Genomic DNA, 18,645 nt, shown 5'->3' on the forward strand with positions numbered 1-18,645 from the left:
CTGCCCCCTGCTGCTGTGCATCCATGATCACCGGGTTTGCCTGTCTCCTTTTCCAGTTTGTTATGTAGCGGGACAGGATAAGGGTGTTGGTGTGGTTCAGGCCTGCCTCCTGCTGCTGCTGCGCATCATCGCGATCATCTTTCTTTCGCTCTTTTGGAAGAGGAGAGCAGGATCCGTGCTGGTGTTTTTTTCTTCCTCGCTCTTTTGGAACACCAATAGTGTGTAGCTCCTAGTGGTGGGGCGAGTCCGTTAAAATTCGGACTTGTACGAGTCCGTTGATTTGATGAAGAATCAAGCCCCCTGCTGGACTTGAGTCTATTATTAGAGTCAGTTCAAGCAAAAAGACTCCTCTTGCGAAATCGAAGAAAAAGAATCAATATTTTTGATTGACAAGTCCGGACTCGAGTTTGGCCAATTTCTCTAAAATGGTGTAAAAGACTCGAGTGCCTTCGGGCTTGAGTCCGGACTCGCCCCAGCACTAGTACCCAGCAATAGTTGTTCCTAGAGCCCTCTTGTTGTTCCCTACCCCCTTTCTCTCTCTCTCTGGAAGCTTGTTTCGTAGAGATTTAGACCGGGGTATGTCGCTCAGGATCCTCTCCATAAGAAAATTATTGTTATGAAGTTACCGTGGAGTCAATGAACTATGATGTTTTTAAGCGCCTGTAAGAGCTTCATCCCCTTTCATCAGTCACATAAATCTTTTGAACTGACTGGTTGGGCAAATACTTCGGCTATTCTTCAATCATGGAATCATTGCCCAAACTGAGCCTACTGTTGGTTTTGTGGATTCATTTTTGCACAAATTGCCCCGTGATTCTCGGTTTTCTCAAAGTCGAACTATTCCTATATATTCAGCGAATGCTCTAACTTCAAACCAAGACCATCTGACTTTTGTGATACCAAAACAAACCGGCGGCAACACAATTCATTTGGCCAATATTAAAGTGGAGGTAGTATAGTGCAAACAATGACTTTTAATCCTGCATCATTAATGGTTTTGTTGCTTTTGGCAGGCTGGAATTCAGCTCACAACTGCCTCTGGAAATCCGCCCAACAACTTCGAAACTGGTGGACCTGGAATTGTACCTAACATTCTTCCCAGGTAAAGTTTATGGTTCTCACCCTTGTGGATTCAATTATTCATTTTTATACTTATTCTTTTCTTTTACAGCATGTTCAAGGAGGTCAGGTTGATTGAAAATGGAACCCTTTTGAATCCTCAGTGCGACAATTGTCAGTTTGTCACTTACTTATCTTCTTCATTGTCTTACGGTAACGACGCCAAAAAGACCCAAAAGTGCATGGAGGCCTATTACCAGGATGATCTCCTTGGCGTTGTGCAATCAAATGATGTCGGTAATCTATAATTTGAAGTTTTCTTCTGTTTATAACCTTTTCGAAAACCATTTCAGATAAATAACGCAGACTTTGTGGAAAGACGTCAAATTTTTAACTAAATCGATTCCTCAGACATATAAAGCATATCCCTCAATTTTTATGGGCCAACTACAAACCGGCATTTTTTTCAATGAGGAAGGCATGCTGCCTGATGGTTGTGATGTTACAATCGTTTTTACCCAGACAAGTATTTCCGTCCTACATAGGAAATGTGTGCTTATGTGTGATTTAATGGGTTTTTTTTTGTACTTAGCTAATGAATTTCGAGCCTTTACCTCTGACGAGACGGATGATATTGTGGTGACATTGGTCTCACTCAAGCTGCACGTAAAAATATCTGCCCTTATGGTAAGCATGGATTTTAATATTTGGGTGTCGGCAAAAAGAAGGCAATTCTTACTTTTCACGACCACATTTTCAATTATTGGGAGGAATTCCGCAATTTTTTATAGTGGTAGTTTGTTCTGGAGGTACTCTAATCCTCAAAAGATCTACTACGTCTTTTTCATTGAAGGTATATGAAAGTTAGTTAAAGTTTCTCATTTATTAAGATAAGGCTGTGTACCAACTAATCTGCCAGGTGATAACTTTGTTGGAAGGAGGACAAAAACTTCTTACAAGTTATCCTGCAAGTGGCAGGATGCGTCAGCTTTGACCAGTCAGAACAGACGGCAGATGGGAAGGGGCCAATGAGCCTACATCAACTGCATTCATCAAGGGTATTCGGATGACTATCAATGGTAAGTGCCGTGATGGCAGGAGTGAGTTGCAACCCTTGATTTAGGGCCATTGTCGTCTGCAGGTTCGTCCATTGTTTCATTGACGACCAAAGGAAGCGAGGATGATGATGAGATCGCTTTTGCCCGGTGGCAAATTTTCAACACATTTTTAGCTTCGCCCTTTACATCCGGGATAAGATATGAAGGTTTGTCAAAAGGGGATGTTTTTGCAGATTGCATTATTTGAATTTCAGGAACAATTTTGAGATAATTTCCTTCATTCCAGATTTGATAAATGGATGTTACGTTTGGTGTGCGGATATACATAAGGTATGGGTTTACAATTTGTCAACTCAAAGCTAAAGCTGGTCAATCAAACTTCGATTGTTCAGAGTGTCAGTTAAGGGATTCCATCTTCACGTTTTTTTTTGCTTTTCAGTACCAGTCTCGAGAGCAATCTTGACTATCTAATTCCAACAGTCTTAGATGGTATGATACGGTTAGAAGTTGAGTTCTCAGCTCCACTCGGTACGTTGATTTTACGACACACACATACGTACGTGCACATCCCTTCCAACAGCCATCGCATCTAATCCACCTTGGTCTCTGTCATTTTTTCTCCAGGTGAAGAGCTAGTTATGCTCACCATTGATAAGCATTTAATAATGTGGGAATCATACTATCTTCTACAAGTTTCTCCAATTTCATTTTTATAGGTCAACAACACCCCAGCCTTATCGAGATTGGACGTGAGCGATCCATTTCGTTGTCTTATCCCGTATAAGAAGAAAACAACGACGACTATTGACAAACGGAAATTTAGTAAAAACACATGATTTACCTGGTGATAGTGGTTTTTATTTAATCGATGCGAAACAATCAACAGTAGACCGACTAAGTACGTAAATGTAAAAAAGAAATATTTGATGTTCGGTTGGTAAAATAAAACTTCGAAACATTAAATCCGGCGGTAGGTTTGAGTCCATTGCTAAATCAATCATTTTGTAATGGGCTCCACGAATCAGTGGAAATCGCAAGATCAAGGTTTCAAAGCAATTGGCTAGGAAATTAGAATTGGTTAGAATTAGACATGTGGCGGAGAGTTGTGGTGAGATGTCTCGTTATTGAGTAGAAATTTTACACTAAAAGGGAACATTGGGAGCTCTCGTTATTTGACTATTGTGTGGCATAATAGTTTTTTCTGAATTACCGACGACAATGACTGAAATGTTGTAATGGTGTGATCCCATTTCGAATAATGCCTTTACTTCTTTATGCTAAATTAATGTCCAAGTTTCTACCTTTTCTTTCCATGGCATCATTTCCAAAATCACCTGACATCAAAAGCTTTTGAGTGGATTTTTCTGCGTATAGGTCCAAATGTTCTGGCCTTACAACCCGCTGAAATGGATCACACCAACTGATGTTATGCCGAAAGTAACGAAAATTCGCAAGAGTAAACTTTTTACCTCATGACGTTCAAGGGAAGGGAAGGCTTGAGCCAAAAGTGATGTAAATTCGGAGTCGTGAGCAGGTGGGCCACAACAAATAACTCGAGAAAAAGAACCTCGAAATAGTTCATCGCGGTTCAGAAGCATTTCCAACTCGAGTTTGCTCTAAGATGAAAAGGGAATAGCGGCATATCAACAACTACAATTTTCATCCTTTTATGGATTACTGTTACCTTTTCACTCATTGACGGTCCGTTAAGAAAAGCTTCAAGCGAATATCTTTATCTTGACCAACGTTATATAAGGTGCTTTACTTGATTTACATTCTGACTGGCAGATTGATTTTCCCAAAACTAGGACTAACGTTAATCTGTTGGGGGTAATTCCGGAACTAATTTGAATTTGACGGTCAAACATTATTTTTCTTCATCAACTGAAAAGTAGGACTCCCACTGGAAGAAGACAAGATTGATTAAATGTTGCAAGATTTATTCAATCTCAATTAATTCTTATGTTTCTTTTCTTTTTTCAAAGCAAATACATTTATCATCATCAGAAGTGTCAGTGTCACTATCGGCGTCCTGATGATTCAGTGTTGAAGCACTAAGATCGATTTCGAAAAGACTACTGTCTTGTTGCCTGGGTGGGATAATTGGATCCTCTGCTTTAGACGATTCTTTAAGTGAAGGCTCCTTTTCCACGCCTTTTTCAGCAAGAGACCGATCTTGGTTACTGATTGTTTGATCTTCAATCTTATTTGGACACTTCTAATAAGCCTCCTCAACCTTCTTGAAATGAAAGTATTCGGCATAAGATATCAGCATTTTGGCTTTCATTATACCCGAAAGAAAACCCAATGGAGTAACTTGGGTAAATGTACTCTCAATGTCCTTAAGAATTGAATTTTATCCTAAAGGGACGCGTCTTTCAGGCTGAAAATGAAATCCAATATTAATTCAAGATGAATCAGTACTGAAAATACGATGAGTATGAATACCGTTTAGGCTTGATGGATTATTCACACGCTCATTTAAATGCAAAGCATTGTTGGATTTTACAAACAATTCGAAGTGGCGTTTTTTTCATTGGTATTTTCCTGACAGCCACTAAATACATGCAGGAACAAATTGATTTGCTCGCCACTGGCTGATCTTTGTACGGAGTTGAAGGAATTCGACGTCTTCTTTGAGGAGGTCAGTAAAATTGTCATGAAATGTCGGTTGGCTTTAAGCATTCACTTAATTCTTTTATCTTCTTCAGTTCTTTGACTCATGCTGCCAGTCAATGGAAACCAAGGCCAAGGCAAACAGAACATTCCGAGTCTTCACCCAGCCAAAACAGCCAAACAGCCCGGCATTTTCAAAGCAAAGGACTGCACTGCTCCTGTAAAGCCACAAAGGATGGTAAGGGCCTTGCTAAGTAAGGGCCTTGCTAAGTAAGGGCCCATTTCCCAGGGTGTCAAGGATATGCTCTAAGTTGAAGAAAAGGAAATGCGGCAACAAGACACCTCCTTCTCGAGCGTCACCCTTATTGAGAGAAGTCTCTGTTCTATCTGGCCAAGAGAAGACGGGGTCCGAGGGGGGTCTGAAAGCTGGTGGATCCTCTATGTCGTAAATTGACGAGAAATCTTGTCGAACTGCATGAACCTTAACGTCTATGTAGTAAAAGTTGCTCGGCAAAAGAGAGGAATTGACGAGAAACTTTGTCGAAGTGGCTGAACCTTAACGTCTATGCAGTAAAAGTTGCTCGGCAAAAGAGAGGAATTGACGAGAAATTTTGTATTATATTCTTGGCAACTTATAAAAGATGTGTGAAAAGAGGGTTAGTCAGCAAAACATTTGTACCGGCTGTACAATTTTTCCCTCTACATACGTGGGTAACCAGAAAGTTTGCCAATCTCTTTGATAGACAATGGATCAAGATAGAATTGCTCGTGTAAAGAGGACCGTGGAAATGTTAAGGCGACAGAAACGTGATGCAGAGGCAAGACTATTTGGAAGAGTTGAATCAGATCAAGAAACAAGGGATGCGGTTCCTGCACCAGGGCCAAGCACCAACCCACAACAATCAGATCAAGAAGAACGGGATGTAGACCCTACACCTGGGACAAGCACCGACAACGTTCAACGAAGGGTTAAGCGGAAACGATCCAATGACCCCAGCAGCAGATCAACGACCATCTTGAGTCCAAGCAATATGTTGGATACAAATCGAAATGACCTTGCTTCAACCTCAGCGACCAAAGTATTTGAGGATGATAGATTGAAGGCTTTTTGCCAAAAGAAGAGGAGTCATCGCTATACTAAACATGGTATAAATGACATTGTCTATCTGATTTGGTTCGCTCGCAAGCAAAACGTATCACTTTTGGTGGTAAGTTTAACATCCATGTTTAGGGAAGTCATAAAGCATGTTTGGGAAAAACTCCAACAAACTTTCTCCGAGGAAGAAAATCGTCAAATATACATGGTAAGAACTAACGCGAATGAAAGTTTAAGCCAGGCCATAACTTGATGTGCTCCTATGGATTTCAGACTTTCAGCGTCGAAGGAATGCATCACGGATTAAACACGTAAGGGGAGGAAACTTCAGCATGCGCACTGACGTCCAAGTCATATTACATATCATGATGGAAATGATGTCTAATTATTTTCGATCTAATCAGGGGTTAAAGATGAACCAGGGAGTGGAGCTTAGGGTCAAAATCTTGTCCCTTGAGCATGTGGACCACAAAGTGGCAACACAAGGCTTTGTACCTCAGGTTCCAATCAATCAACAAGCAGGGGTGGATATTTTCAAATGTTTCCTTGGGAATTCAATGTTCAATTTGACGATAACGATTTGCATTTCAAGGACAATAGTCTTGTTTCCTCGGTGACGGCAGCTTTTTTCTGGAACAATTTCTAAACAAGGCAGATTTGAGAACTTGGGGCACAATCCGATTTTTGAATTCTCTGACGTCAAAACGAAGGCAGCGTGCTCAAATCCTTCTGAATGAGAAATCAATAGAAATTGCAAATCGGTAGGTAATACTTCTACATGTTGTGCGTACGAAATTAAAGTGAAATTTTCTGTGAATGGCACTTTCCATCAGGTTGAACATATCGTTCGGAGGGCTTCAAAAAGTTGAAGTGTTCGGTGATATTGCCGCAGTGTTGGAGATGAACATTGTTGTCCATGGATCGCATGGAATATCATATATGTTTCCCCCGACCTATGCTCCTCAACGACCTAGCTTGAACTTGTGCTTGGGCCAGATGGTGTGGATTGCATTGCTCACATATCAGTAATCAAATACTTGTCATTGTTTGAAAAGACCATGAAGAAGCGATGTTATTTCTGTAGAAGGTAAGAAATACATGTGAATATCTCGACTGCAAGCAGTTTTAGTCAAATATCTTTTTTTCCTCAATGTGTTCCATTATCAAAGTACTCACTCTTGTGAGAAAAGCAGGCCTTTTCTAAAGTGCAAGAGACCGACTTTGCTCGGGGGCTACTTCAACGGACCAAGTACGAAAAATACTTATTGTCCCTCTACTTTGACGGAATCAAATTAGGAGCTAAAATGTCAACATTGTGGTCAAGAATTTCAGGTAAGACATAAGATGCCTACTGGTCATGTTTGACAATTATTAATTACGAGTTTTTTTTAGTCTAGAAACTGTTTGGAAGTGCATACGAAATCTTGCCGGCATACTTTGTACTTCCCTTGTTGCAATCGTCAGTTGCGGGTTCGAGGGAAGTCCCCAGTTGAGTTGCGAGCCATTCATGATTGCTCTAAGGAATTCTGTCGATGTCGAGAAATTGTTCAAAGGGGGAACAGAGAAGACCATTGGTGTGAAGAGAGACAACAGGACGTCCAGAGGAGCCACAAAAAGCTTGGATACTTTTCTGTTGGCTTTTTGAACTCTGGAGAACCCGCCTTGTGCATAGCATACCATCAATCCTATTCCAGTTATTGTTTCAACGAAAATACCATAATTGGAGAAAATGGATCGCTACTGGGGGCAGACACTAAAGAGGAAGACACCATTGTAGAAGATCCTTACCTGAAGTTGGAAAATTCTTCATCTTATGTCAAACGGAAGAAATTTGGCCATGTTGCTGTGGCCGAGACTCCCGATTTTGTTGGAGCAAGATTTGAATCACGGCTGTGCAAAGTTTTAACAGCACAACCTAATACCACTTGGTTCTGCAATGACGACCAATTCTTGGAATATGTCTTAAAATTGTTCACTTCTAGTTCGATCCCCGCCAGAACGATTAAAAATGGGTCCTGGCTCTATGTTATAATTTTTTTGAGAGCTCAAATGTAAAGATAGTCAATTTTATGAATTATTTTTCTTTGCCGACATATAAAAATTTGAAGCAAATGAATATTGCCACTTTTTCCCACCGAGATTGTTGAAGAGGCACTTTCTCGATTATGAAGGGGCCATTCCAAAGATTGTGAATTAAATCGAGGAACAAACCCCCATTGAAGAGAAAATGGTCATCTGATGCCCTGGCTGGAATTTGCCATAAAAGCTTGTTTGGCGTTGTCGAGAGCAACTGGAAATATTCTTCGACACTGGCTTGCTTTTGACAATGTATGTAAATCCTTTTCATCTCTTAAAGGGATCCAGTTTCATTTGCCAAAGCAACCGATCTTCAAAGAAACGAACTCTTTCAAATAGCCAGAGTGCAAGCACAGGACGAACCAGTGCTCTATTATCTGATTGATTCGAATAAGCAACAAGTGAGGTGTGCATTTTATAATGAATAGCTCATCAAAGCCAACAAACCCGAAGATGATGCATTTTACGCCGTCGAAAGAATCATCAGAAGAACTAGCAGCAAGACTCTGGTGAAGGTAGTCGATCAACTCGCGCATAATGGGTTGCTTTTATATTTTCATTTTAAATTCTAGTTTCAAGGGTACAGAAAGAATGTTTGGATCCCCAATGAAGATTTTGAAACTGGACCAGATGACCTGAACCTACCAACTCAAGGCTGACTCTTGAACAAGAAGCTTGTGAACAAGGAAGGAGGATTCTGTTTGTTTGCACAACTCGGACACATGGCTTGGTTTTCAAGATGTCACAAAACGGGGGATTCGACGATAAGCACACCCGTTTTGGAACCCCGATCTGCACAATTTCACACTTGTATGATCCGTGATTTGTCTCGAATGAATCAGCCACCATTACTTCTAGAAGACATATTTTTGAAAATGCAATGGCCAGAAGGAAACGGGCAACCATGATACTCGAACTTTGAAATCAAAGTGAGAAATAAACGGCCAAATTCAACCCATTTCAATGAAATTTCTGGCGCTCAACAAAATTAAACCTTATCGCTCTGACAGTTTGCAGTTTAAACTCGAAACTTCTCACCCAGTAGCTTGTTACTCTCCCCCAGTTGAGGCATTACGTGGCAATGTGGAGAGTTACGCACGTCTGATTGATTCAAGATATACTCGTACCATCCATTCTATGCGGGTCTGGGACGTCTCAAATGCAAGATACTTTGGGTGGATAAATGAAATGTTTATTTATTTTTCTTAATCTTTAGCTTCGTCTTGGTGTTTGTGATTTTGCTGTTGGAGATGGTGTGTGTGATGCTACTGTTGGAGGTGGTGTGTGTGATGTTGCTGTTGGAGATGGTGGGTGTGATGTTGCTGTTGGAGATGGTGGGTGTGATGTTGCTGTTGGAGATGGTGGGTGTGATGTTGCTGTTGGAGATAGTATCGGTGAAGGTGGCGGTGAAACTGCTGGCAGAAAAAAGATAGCTGGCGCTAAGCTCCTTCCGGCATTTCTCGTTGAGTTGAGGTTCCATGATGAACTACCGACCTAAAGACTGAGTCGCATCGATCACGATCCCGTGTGCCTGCCTGGAGGCCCGTGGACCACAGAACCAGACCAAGAGCATAAAAAACGAGTAAACGAGAAAAGGGAGACCAATGTCAACCCATTTCTCAAGTTTCAATTGCGGAAGCCCTTCGAGGCGGAGATCTTGACTTCAATCTTGGCGATCTTAAGGCATCGCTCAAAATTGTGACACAAAACCCGGATTTTTCCCCCCTTTGTGTGATCAAAAATTGCCAGGATTTCAGAGACAGTTTCAAAAAATGGGCCAAATCTCAAGGTTTTGACGGTGTATATGAGCCAAAATCCATGTCTAGTGATCATAGGCGCACCTGGCTGAAATTGTTTGGGCAATTTTTTCTTTCTTATTTTGCTTCAACCTGTAGCCTTCGTCATGTCCAGATAATTCTGCCCGCTTTTTGATCGGCCATCAAGTCTTTTTTGGCTCCAGCAGCCGCTAATGTTTCGACGTCCCGAATAGCTGACGATGTCATTGGTCATCTTGGTTTACCCTAATCTAGTAGATTAGATTGACTCACACTGGAGTGGATTTCTAGTTTCTAACCTGTACTCAAGCGTCGCCTGCCTATAAAACTTTCTTCTTTTTCCTTTTGGGATCAGAAGTTAGCTCAAAATGTATTAGCCCAGGATTTTTCCAACCATTAACAGTGACACAGAGCGGCTTACAATGCAACTTTCAAAGGAAGTTTACAACAGTGTCAAACCACAAGTGATCATCAAGACCTGTCAAAGTGGAATATGTATTGAAAATATAGAATCCGCCAATTCCATCACAATCAAACGAGCCTATTTCTTACAAGTGGTGGAGTTTCTCATGGAATGTGTGAGTTACTTCCCAAACCATGTGGTCCCTTCCGGTTGTAACATTGGATGAGAGTGAAAGCAATGAAATGATGTTATTGCAGTTGAAAAAGGAATGTGAAGGGAGGGCTGCTCGTACGTTTTTGATGTTTTTCAAGAATTTGCGATGTTCAAACCCTAAGTAAAGAAAACGAAGTTGCAATCAGATTCTTCTATTGACATCATTTCATTGTGACTGCTATTCTCTGTTAGTAGTGTGGAACACGACAAATCAGCCTAGATAAGAAACCTAACAAAGAGTATCCCTTGATGTTTAACGATACTGGGCCGGTCTTGCAATTGGAATCAACGGGGGATGTCCAAGCATTGTGCCACTCTCTATCTGCTTCCCTGCCGGCATGTCTACCAATGTCTCAAATGGAAGATATGATTTTTAATGCTGTCATTGTATTTTACCGAAAAAACATAGCCGTGATCCTAATGTTTCCCTGTTTGACTAAAAACATCCGTTCCTTTAATCCCACCAACCATTGTCGACCAAAGCACGGCCGAAATTCAATTATACGTTCCAAACGTAATCAACAGGCCCTCCAACCTGGACGTGGTGAACACATTACGGACAAAAATTGATCTCCTGGAAGTGATTTGGAATCTTACTTTGGTGGCACAGCTTGACGCGAAAACCTATGATTGACATCAGTACATTCCTCGATTGAAGCTCATCGTTATGAATATATTGTCATAACATAAACTTATGTAATCAATAAAACATTCCAATACTAAAAAACAACGGAAAGACCGCGTGAAGATGAATGGTAATAGCCACAGCCAATACATTGGCAGCACAACACTTCAAAGATTATGTTCAAAATCTTGGCTTTTTCACTTTCTTGTCTTCAACACGGATGGACAGAATTTCCCGAGCACGTTTGGGGTTTGTTGCAGTCTTTGTGCTTGCATTCGAAGCTTTGTGCTCGGCCGTCGGTTTATCTTTATCTGGCACCTTGGAATCATGCAAGACATCTGTGGTCTAAAAATCAATTTTGAAAGCAGGGACTTTCAGCGACACTTCCTTGGGCTTTTGACTTTGCTTTTGTGATTCACTGACGTCTTTATGAAACCGTTGAGCTAAACAGGGTGCAGTCGCAAGTTCTGGCGCAGGATGAAATTCCGTGCTCGACATTTTCTCAGGAATTTCTAGCGGATTTTTGGCAAAGGTCGGAGGAATATTGCCGTAAAGACGATGCAAATTGAAACTAGCCCCCGTTCTCGGCACTCTCAAAATAGTGTAAGGGTGTGCCGACACTATGCTACACTTGGAATACTTTTTAGAAGACACTGAAGAAATCATTTTCTTAATACTTGAAATCACCTCTGAAGTAGCAATGCCACCATTGTAATCGACGAGAAATGACGAGGCTGAGAGAAAGCAGAAGAACCACGGCTTAGGCGAGGAGGAAAGCCAGCAAGGAAGGAGGAGGAAGAGAGATTGAACAAACAGCCATTGACAGGGCAGGAAGCCATGGTACACCAACAAAGCGGGCCTGCAGCAGCCATTTTGAGAGGTCGGTTTCATATTGCTATCGTGGTGGCCGACAGAGAGGAAGAGGGCAAGGAGGAGGAACACGTACACCCTCTCGCTATTGACGGCCAACAAGCAAACAGAACAATACGAGTACATGACCATAATTATTAGTGCTGGGATGAGTCGGGCAAACTCGAAAGAGCCCTATGATTTTGAGACTTTTTGTAAACTTCCTGAGCCATGCAAAAGTCAGACTTGACGAGCCCTTTGACTTTTTGTTGGACTCACCAAGTCTAGACTTGAGTTCCGCAAGAGACTCAGGTCCAGCAGTGGACCAGAGTCTCTACCTGGGCTCAAGTTAAACAAAAAGAAACATACTGCTAAATTTTGAAACCAAAACCAATCATTTTTCATTGACAAGGCTGAACTCGAGTTCTTTCCTAAAAAACTCGAGTCTGGCTGATTTCTCAATAGTCAAGTGAAAGACTCAAGGGGACTTGGATTCGAGTCTGGGCTCGCCCCAGCACTAATATTGATACATGCTCATGGATGCGCAGCAGCAGGGGGCAGGCGTGAACCACACCAACACCCTTATCCTGTCCCACTAGATTACAAACTGGAAAAGGAGACAGGCAAACCCAGTGATCATGGATGCGCAGCAGCAGGGGGCAGTCTTGAACCACACCAACACCCTTATCCTGTCCCACTAGATTACAAATAGACATCCCAATATATAGGCCACCATTCATAGAATTCTTTTGACGAACTCCCGCTAAAGGTGCTTACTCGAAGAGTCGGCAGCTTGTGCGTAAATTGGAGCCCCGTTGCCGAGTTGTTTTCTGCCCAATGATTTTCTCTAAGACTTCGTAATGGTGTTTGCCGAAAGTTGCTATGCTGAGTAAAAGTAACTTGTCCTTGATCTGGCAAATTATGGGATCTGTGCCAACCTGATCGGTCTTTTGGGGTGGAGTGCATTGGCAAGCCACCAGCATCTTGCTGGTTAGCACCGTGTGGGTATGGAGGGGGCCGAGGTGCACGCTCCATATACGAAGTGGGCCTATGACTTGGCATGGAGCACGGTAGGGACTTGGGTAGACATATCTTCTTTCGCCCTCTACATGCCACTGCTGGCGAGTGGGATTTTCAACCGGCGCGCTTGCCGGGCCGGGCCAATTCAAACCGGCATGCTCTCTTACTCCTGGAGCATACGGTCCTACTCTGTCGGTCATGAGTTGTCTCGCTTCATCTAAGTCACCCGTAACCTTTTGTCGAATGGATTGTACTTTCTCCATACAGGACTTCATCAACTGCATTTCCTTTTGAAAATTGTACGAAATCTGGCTAGCCTGATGCATCTCCCGAAGGTATGGTGACGGGCTGCGTTCGCTCTTTGATGAGAGATATAACATGTTGTCTTTCTTTTTTTCTTTCCCAATCAGATTGTTATTTTTTTCTTCCAAAGTTTGAAATTGCTGCTCCAAACGAGCCAAAACCTAAGTTCTCCTATTTGCTCAGATTCGTCTGTTATTTTTAACAATTCGGCTTGGGTAGATCTCAAAGTTTCCAGATGACCCTTTGCTAAGGCGAGGAACCCCTTCAACATGGTTGGATTTGGGTCCGACAGCGCAAACTCATCTGCGAGTAGGGTATGGGCGCTGGACAACGCATCAACCCCATCGTTGCGCTCTTCCGTTCTCTTTTTTTCTCTCCTGCCTCAAAATCATGATTTTGGGCTTAGGTAGCGACATGATGGACAGGCTTACAGCTACAACTTATTCATTTTTCCAGGATGGAAAATGAATATCTTCACAAACCAGTCTTACCATAACTCTGTTGGATTTAAGTGAACTTGTCATTAAAGGCAACCCTAAGGATTGAGCTTTTCCTTAAATAAGCTATATTTTAAGAATGTACACTTGGTGGACATTTTCATCTTAAGTCACCCGTCTATCAATTTTACTCGTTGATAAAACATCATTGAATCATTTGTCGAAATCCCTTGAATTACTTCAAATTGAATACCAAATGCAAGTATCAATGTCCCGGACTTTTTATCAGATATTATACGTCAATATGGCAATGGACGAGTTGTAATTCCCCAATCCAAAGGACACAGCGTGGCTCAAACAAAAAGAAACGGGAATCAAAGTTGACTCCAGGGTCGTGGCACCAAAAAGAGAGGGTAGTATGTTCCGTACAAGGATGAGATTGAAGGTCTCCCTTTTCCAGATAAATCATTTTGATTCCCAAAACAATAACGGAACATGAGACTATCCCGTCTCTGACCCTAGCAACAGGTTACCTGCCAAGAGAGCGCCCTTCAAAGAGAGCGCCTATTTTGCTAGGGCTTAAGTCGTTTAGACCTATCTAAAGATCTCTGGTTATAGGGTTTTTAGAGCCAACACTACGGTCCCAAAGAATGAAGAACAACAAACTCTTGATATACTGTTTCACCATTAATTGTATTTCTTGTGTAAGTACAGTATTATACACTGCAAGACATGAATTAGGATCTTACCTTATCTCGACTGTTTACTTTTCTATCTTTGCTTGACCAAGTCTTGAGGATGATTGCAAATGTACATGAATTGGGGGCATGAATTGGTACACCTCAACTTGAGTCTGGCTGTGTCATGGACACAGAAACGTCCCACGTCGTTTCTCAATTATACATAGAGTATCTATCAACCGTGTGCATAAAAGGCAAACAAGTCACCTATCAATAATGGATACAAAAAGGGAAACAAGTCGCCTATCAATAATGGGCACAAAAAGGCAACCAAAATCGCCTATCAATGATATGCAAAAAGGCAACTGAAGTCGCCTATCAATGATATGCAAGAAAGGCAACCAAAGTCGCCTATCAATGATATACAAAAAGGTAACCGAAGTCGCCTATCAATGATATGCAAAAAGGCAACCGAAGTCGCCTATCAATGATGTGCAAAAAGGCAACCGAAGTCGCCTATCAATTATGTGCAAAAAGGCAACCGAAGTCGCCTATCAATGATGTGCAAAAAGGCAACCGAAGTCGCCTATCAATGTGTATGCTTTGCCTCAAAGAGACTTAATAAGTCTCGCGATTTTGGAGAAGTGTATCAGTAAGATAAAAATCTTTTTTGGGATGAATCCCATTGATCTTGAGCAAAAGCGGTGGTGGAACAATTGGAGTCATCAACTGATCGAGTTGGGAAAACTAAAGTTCCTAAGATGTATCTTGCCATTGGGAGGTAATGATATCCACAGACAGTTGCATGTGTTTTGTGATATGTCATGTCTCAGATGCTCGAAGCCAACGGGGGAGGTGACTCTTCTATTGATTTGTGGCAAAACCAGAGTATCTCCCAAGAAACCCATGACCATCCCAAAACTCGAACTCCAAGCAGCAGTGTTGGCTTCTCGATTGGCGGATCATTTTAATCGCATGTTGCGTCTCAAGATCAAGATAAATGAACGGTTCTTTTGGACAGACAGTCGTGTGGTTCAATGTTGGATCTCAAGTGTAGCTCAGACATTCAATCCATTCGTAGCCTTTAGGATTGGAGAGATCCAGAGCCTCACCTTAGCCAGAGAGTGGAGGCAAGTCTCCGGGAAACTGAACCCAGCTGATCTTGGCACCCGATCATTGTCAACCCCAATCGTTACAGACGATTGGATCCATGGTCCAAGATTCCTCCTGAAAGCATGGACAGACTGGCCCCCAGATGTCGAAATTGAGGCAACAGTTGAAGAATAACGTCAGAAATATCGTATGAATGAAGAGAGAGCAGAGGTCTATGCAACAAAAATCGGGGAAGGAATCAGCACATTGCAAGAGGTCATCACAGCCTCCCGCCAGGAGGGAGAATCTAATCAGTTCGTTCTCTGAAAACTGATATGCAGAGCCAACGTGAGTCGTTTCCGGAAGATTTTGAGGAAACTGGCGTCTTTCATCCTGGAAAAAGATCTCGGTTGGTCAAGTTGAGTCCCTTTGTTGACGACAGGAATATCATCAGAGCAAGGCCCAAGTTGGATATGATCAACGACATCCAACCATTCTCCGCCCTCGACATCCTCTGACATCATTGATCTTAAAACAATAACATGACCAAATCCATCATCCAAGCATCAACCAATGACTTGCCATGATTCGACAGAAGTATTGGGTCCTACGTGGACGAGAGACTTTGCGCAAGGTTTGTCTTGGGTGCCAGTTTTGTTGGAGGATATCTGCCACTCCCGCACACCAAGAGATGGCCGATCTACCATTGGAAAGGTTTGCAATGGCCAAACCTCCGTTTCTCAACACGTCTTTGGACTTGTTTGGACCGTTGGAAGTGTAAGTCTCTAGAAATAAGATCGAAAAGCATTGGGGAGTGTTGTTTGGTTTTATGACTATACGAGCAATACATCTCGAGATCGTCCCATCACTCTGCTCACAAGACTTCTTGAACACCCTGAGAAACTTCGTTAACCTCAGGGGAAAACCAGACTTGCTCTATTGTGATAATGGTACCAATTTTGTCGGAATTTGCAGCGGAAAGGGGAACAGCCAGATGGAGACAACGTTGATCCGAATGTTTGTTTTACCCAGCCATCATTGGCCAATTCAGCCCAGATCGGCCAATCCTGCCATGGAAGGCATCCGTCCCCAGGCAGTGTGAAAGAGAACTCGAGTTGAACTGTTGCCCATCGTTAGCTCCCTCAATAAACTGATAAAACAAACTGTTCCTAGGGAGGCTTAATTATTAGTAGGTAGGATATATACAGTCCGCTTGCAGGAGAAGAGATTCTCCAGAACAGACGGTAATTCGGCTAAAGTTCCGTCAATGTCGAGCTCTTGAGGTTTCAGAATAGAATTGATTCGAAAAGTGGGACCTGTTCCATGATAAGCTGCCAGACTGTGGCGAGATGCCAGAAGTTTCCGACAGTCCAACTTGTCATAAAGATGATAGAAATCGTCTTCAAGTTGATCAAAAAGTACAGAGTATTCCTCGAGTGCAGCATCCTCTTCCCCGACGTCTTCAAGGGCCAGACAGAGAGTAACTGCCTCACGAAAGTGTTCCAAAGCCACACGAGCCCTACTGCCCACGACATCGGCTCCATCTAGATCACCACCTTGGAGTATGGCAATGGAAGGATAAAGGGACCGCCGGATACTCCGTTGAAATTGTCCTCGGGTGTCGAAAGAGCTACGTTGAACCATTGAGAGGTTAAGAGATGTCCAACATGTCAACTTATTGGAAAGATACTATCTGTGTGACGTCAGCTGAATCAGCTGTCAATTTAAGTTCTCTGAAAATTCCAATTCTTCGTGTACATGTTTTATTTAGCTCCCGGTTATTATAGATATTTCTTACAGTCCGCACTCGAACCAGAGTAGTTATCACATGGTCCTTTTCGAACCTTTTCGAACCTAAAATGGTCAAGAACCAAGGATCAGGCTAGTAGTCCAAAGATCTTTGATATTTTTCTCGATTACGAATTGCCCTCGTGGCCCCTTGCATTTCTTTTCTTTTGCAGACTTCCTTACCGCTACCGGGATTGGAATCCCAGCAGTTCAAGACGAGAAGATTATTCATTTTACTTGACTTTTATTTATATACATTATTTGATCGACCAACGAATTAGAATTGGCTGATCTGGCTAATCCTTGAATATAAGGTTGATCCGGATTTATAAGCAAAAAATTATCCAAGTCTGACTTAAATCCTGCTATTGGATCAACGCCTACATAAGCCCTACGAATATTTGAGGGCAGCAAATTGAACAATGAAGGAGCCCGAGAAAGAAGAGAGTTGGACCTCAATGTTTTAACTAGCCTGGATTCTCAAGGGCTTGGAGGTGCTCTCAAAACGCACGTTAAGCCTCTATGGTCACCACAATTGACCCTAAATCCTGGGTTGGTACAAAGCTCATGAATGCTTTTGAAAACGTACAATACCAGATACCTTTCGTACCTTCTCTAAATACTGTACAATCCCAGCCTTTCTAACCTCTCCAAAAACGAGAGCTCTCTTATATCCTCAATGTTCCTAGAAAAACATCTTTGAACCTGCTCGAGCTTTTGCAAACCTGCTGAACTAATTGGAGCCCAAATGGGAAAGGCATATTCAAGATGCGGCAAGATGAACAATCGACTTGTACAGAGTTAGCATCGTGATACTATCTCTGGACTTGCTCATCGAAATTTCCATTATCTTGGAGGACTGCATCTAAATCCTTCATGGATGAGACCTGCTCAATGTCCTTACCTTCATCATCTAATAGTGGAGTGTCTAATGGCGTCGACCCAAAGGTCATTGAGCGGAATTTCATACCATTCAGTGCCATGTTACTCGCACCAACCCAGGAGTAGATTTGTTCTAGGACCTCGAACAGACAACCGGAGTTCTGACCATTCCCATCAACTACAAATTTTGTATCATCAGCATAAGAAGAGATACTGACATTACTACTACCAAGCTTCTGAAGCGGAGCAATGAAGACAATGAAAAGGAGAGGACCCAAAATGGAGCCCTGAGGGACACCCGACTTAACATCATGTACGTCACTAAGGGATCCCTCAAGCTTAACTAATTGTTTCCTACCACAAATGAAACTTCTTAGCCAATTGAACCTTGCCTTGGATCCCAATCTCATGGAGCCTGTTAACAAAAAGGCCAGGATCTACCTTGTCAAAGGCCTTGGCAAAGTCGAGATAAGCTACATCGACTGATTCATGGCTCTCCAGTCCCTCAATAACCTGCTCTATATGCTCAATCAGTTGCGTAACTGTGCTAAAATGTGCTCGGAACCCATGCTGTCAACAAGTTTGAACTTCATGATTTTCTCAAACATCTTCGCAATATTCGAAGTGAGAGAGATCGGTCTATAATTACTGGGCAGTGACTTATCCCCCCCCC

General features: G+C 42.3%; 3 long non-coding RNA genes across 3 annotated transcripts; all 3 read left to right on the forward strand.

The window, feature by feature from the left end:
* The first annotated feature begins 382 nt into the window (after positions 1-382).
* On the forward strand, positions 383-3,130 carry LOC131893133 (uncharacterized). Its single transcript, XR_009374635.1, has 8 exons — positions 383-1,102; positions 1,172-1,352; positions 1,413-1,585; positions 1,652-2,138; positions 2,201-2,323; positions 2,404-2,447; positions 2,557-2,741; positions 2,834-3,130. It is a non-coding gene; the product is annotated as an uncharacterized LOC131893133 (long non-coding RNA).
* A 2,479-nt stretch (positions 3,131-5,609) lies between these two features.
* Positions 5,610-6,796, forward strand: LOC131893134 (uncharacterized). Its single transcript, XR_009374636.1, has 3 exons — positions 5,610-6,140; positions 6,234-6,590; positions 6,663-6,796. It is a non-coding gene; the product is annotated as an uncharacterized LOC131893134 (long non-coding RNA).
* Positions 6,797-7,016: 220 nt separating this feature from the next.
* On the forward strand, positions 7,017-8,842 carry LOC131893267 (uncharacterized). The gene is made up of 2 exons (XR_009374665.1): positions 7,017-8,420; positions 8,478-8,842. It is a non-coding gene; the product is annotated as an uncharacterized LOC131893267 (long non-coding RNA).
* Positions 8,843-18,645: the final 9,803 nt, after the last annotated feature.

Source organism: Tigriopus californicus, chromosome 2 (assembly GCF_007210705.1).
Source record: "Tigriopus californicus strain San Diego chromosome 2, Tcal_SD_v2.1, whole genome shotgun sequence".
Lineage (NCBI taxonomy): Eukaryota > Metazoa > Arthropoda > Copepoda > Harpacticoida > Harpacticidae > Tigriopus > Tigriopus californicus.